The 3982-nt window shown below is 30.8% G+C and overlaps 1 long non-coding RNA gene across 1 annotated transcript; it reads right to left on the bottom strand.

The window, feature by feature from the left end:
• Positions 1-804: 804 nt before the first annotated feature.
• LOC128172287 (uncharacterized) lies at positions 805-3113 on the bottom strand. The gene is made up of 3 exons (XR_008242236.1): positions 2797-3113; positions 1837-1888; positions 805-1244 (listed from the first exon to the last, which is right to left on the bottom strand). It is a non-coding gene; the product is annotated as an uncharacterized LOC128172287 (long non-coding RNA).
• Between the last annotated feature and the right edge of the window lie 869 nt (positions 3114-3982).

The raw sequence follows: 3982 nt of genomic DNA, 5'->3' as shown, positions 1-3982 counted from the left end.
TCAACAGTACATTATGTAAATGGTTATTTAAACATAGTGCTTCTGTTTTATTTATTTTAAAAGAGACAAGATGGTTACGATGAATCGTCCGCATTTCCTCTGTTGTATTATGGATGTAAACAAAAAACCGTTGTGTATCAGTTCTCTTGGTTAACCGCATTCGCGGAGTTATTGGTTTCTTAATATTTTTTTTGGTAATGGGAGAAAAATATATAAGAGCTAATTGTACACAATTATTTGAGGGATTAGATGTCAACAGAGACAAATGAAGCCCCTGATATTAATAAACTAACCGAAATTGTTCTCATAATATATATTAAAAAATAAATTATGGAGTATTTTTTTCATTATTTATGTGCAGCCTTTGCCCAATGACTGCATATTCTATAGCACTGCTTGGGTCTGTTAATATTATTCTGGGGAGGGGGTTCAAAGGGGTAACTTAATTCTGTTTGCCAGGGGCCAGGTACCATGGTGTTTTACTATGTAAATTGTGAATTAAATTAGAATTTGCCATGGGGACTATACATGTAGATCTGCCCATGTATGAGGCCTTTTCCCATCCCCCATAAGCAATCAACAGTATTCACCTTTGTATTACACATGTTACACTTGTAATTTAAACACTAATTAAAATTGACTTTTATTTTTATTCAACACATGCAGAGGATTAAGGAGAGGGGGGAGGGTTAGCATATCTATTCATTCACAAAATAAATTCTAAACTCTCATTTCTCATTACTGAGAAAGGAAAGAGAGTGCATGTGTAAATCCTGCAACAGGGCGATCAAAAGCCATTTTTGGTTCACATCAATATATTGAATTTAAATAAGTCTGAATTCTCCTATGTGAGAGACTCTCTCTCCTGCCCATTTACATACCATCCCCTTTCCACTTCTCAAACAAAATTATATATATAGAAACAATTATATTTGGTTCATTTGTTTTATTAATTCAAGAAGATAAAGGGACTTTCTGAAAAAAAATTCTGTGACAACATTTAAACCTGAAATATGCATGCAAACTCAAAATTGCAATTTCTTTTTATGATGTCAATGTGTTTATTGTATGACTTCTTAGTTCTGGTCCTCTTCTCTCTTCAAAAACACAGTCTTCCTGTTTCTAAAGTTCAGGTTTTTCTTTCCATCATTTCATCTTGTATATGACACCAGGATAAGGGTGCGGGTAAATGATCACCAATAAGAACATCATTTATGTAAATCTCAAGACAAAGCAGGTACCAGCTAAAATGAAAATTATATATATTTCAGTAAGTTTAACTTGTTATCAAAATGGCTGAAAGACTGAAATGGAGGATTTTCTACAATTTGATAGTCAATGGAATTTATTTATCTTAATAAACATTTCATTATGTTAAGATGTGCATTTAATTTTGCACAAATTCAAATACAGCTTTTCAGTTTGATCGATTTGAAATTACTCGCATCCTCACCCCTGATATGTGCATGATATTAGTTTAATTGCACCCCTTTATTTTACCCGGCCTGACCTTAAAAATGCACCTCCCCCCCTCTCTCTCTCTCTCTCTCTCTCTCTCAACTGATTTGATTGATTGATATTATATAATGCTGGTGCAGTCAGTGTGAATTAAAACATACCATGTTGATTTGTTGATGAGCAATATTCAAAATTGTAGATTTATAAATAACATATATATCAATTTATATCAGTTTATATCAATCATTTTAAAACATTAAATGAAACCATTCGTACTTGAAAATACTTTTTCTAATTGAATTGTCTCATAGAATAATCAGATTGGTCATTATTTCAATGATAAATTATTGAACTTATACATGTATGTTATTTACTTACATTTTCTTCCAGCCTTTTTTTGTCAAATCAGTGTGACACTTTTCAAATTACTCTGCAAATAACAAAATATAATTATGAGAAGTCATACAATTTAATTTACATACATATAAGGACATGTCAACAGTAATTTGAACATTTCTGTGATAGGTCTACATATATTATGAATGGATGGGTAAAATGACCAACACTTCAAATTTTATTTGAAAGTTACATATGCAGATTCTACACAAACAATACCATATATGACCATGAATGTAGATTCCTCATTTAGAGAAAATCAGATGGAGACATGCAGTCATTTGTTTATTATTATTTATTTTTTTTTATTACCAATAGTACAGCATCATAAGTATGAACCCAGGTGACAAGATTTCAAACAGTGTTATGGTAGTAATATACTTATTTCTAAAAACAAACTAGTAATAATTAAGAATTAATTATTTAACTAATTATTTAAACATCTTAATATATCAACTGGATGAATGTGTAAACAATATAAATGAACTGTCATGGAAGAATTTTGAACACAGTAGAAAGGTGTTATTGATCAGCTGTTCACCAATTTCCAGAAAATGAAATCAGCATTTTTTAGCCTGCACTGTACTGATTTTCAGAAAATCAAATCAGCTGTTTTCACACAGTCTTTGTATTGTTTACTTACAAATTGAAATAAAAAGAAACAGCTGTGTAAAGCTTAATATTGTCAGTACAAGTACTATGAACTGATTCGTGTCGATTGGTGAAAATGATCAACAATTTAACGGACTGGCAATAAAGCTACATGTACATGTACATTGTATAGGCCTAAATGTAAACAATGCAGTCTCTCCTCATGTTTTGAACGAAACAACACATTAAGTCGATCAGAAATGCATCAACAGTATAAAATCACAATAAAATAGTTATTGAGCTATCTGGTACATGTATATTACAAATACACTGTATATCTAATCTACATACCTGATAAATCATCAAAAGATCGCCATCATCGGGAATACCAGCAACACGTGTTTACATCGTCTGACGAGCGCTTTTGGGACGCAGATTCACACCCATACGACAGATGCGTTATGGAAATTCTTCGTATATTCTGATTGTTGTAAACTTATAAAAACACACATGAGTGATTCGTAGTTATATTTTACTTATGAAGTATTAAATCAGCCGTATTTTATGCTTAAACTGCTGTTTTCGGTATATATTCTATATATGGTAATACAGAGGCGGGGCGTATATTATGACGTCATAACTCATTATCCCTTCATTAGCATATCAAAACGATGTGCTGCCTTATCTGTCCTGCGTCCTTTTTTTCGAGGTTTAAAAAAAAGACATGAATAATCAGAATGAATACAAGAAATAAGAGTGGTTTGCACTTATTTGTTTATTTGCAGTAGAGCCTTTACAGGAAAAACATTGACTCCAAAATTGATCAGTGTCTAAATAATAATTTCGATGATGTCACTTCTTTCTGAAATACAAAGTGAAAAACAATTTAAATGACACGTTAACAAATACTAGTAATACTATTTTTTGTAAGGAATTTATGATGTCGTGTTGATAACTTGTATCAGGCAATGATTAACAAGAAAAACCTCCAAAAATAAACAACTGTTTATTTCGATAAAAAGATGGAAGAGATTTTCAAAAACAAAAATGAGCTACTTATTCAATTCATAAAGGCAAACACATCGAATGTATTCTAAAACAGTGTTCTAGAACGTTGGTTCTGTCATGACTTACTTGAATGAGTTAGTTGAATTTGGTATTAATCTTTTAAAATTATTTAGATAAAAATGATACAAATGTTACTATCATTCATTGCGTACATTTTGTTTTTATTAAGTAATGTAATATATTTGTGTATTTATTCGTCTATTTTGATATCGAGGAAGCACTGAACAGTCATAAAATATTTAACTTTAAATAACAAAAAAAAACGCAAATGAGCTATACATGTCTTTGTTTAAATAGGTTAATTCCTTAACAATTAATCAATTTTGAATTCCCTGCAAAAAATGTTTTGCAGTTACTTTCAAAAAATTTGGCCCAGGTGTTCTATAGAGGTCATTCAATTTAAAAACAAAAAGGTAACATCAGACGGACGGAAAACAAATGGTCAGAATAGTACTTACATGTAAAGCTT

The sequence above is a fragment of the Crassostrea angulata genome, chromosome 2, assembly GCF_025612915.1.
Source record: "Crassostrea angulata isolate pt1a10 chromosome 2, ASM2561291v2, whole genome shotgun sequence".
NCBI classification, from domain to species: Eukaryota; Metazoa; Mollusca; class Bivalvia; order Ostreida; family Ostreidae; genus Magallana; species Magallana angulata.
This window is presented reverse-complemented; position numbering and strand designations above follow the sequence as displayed.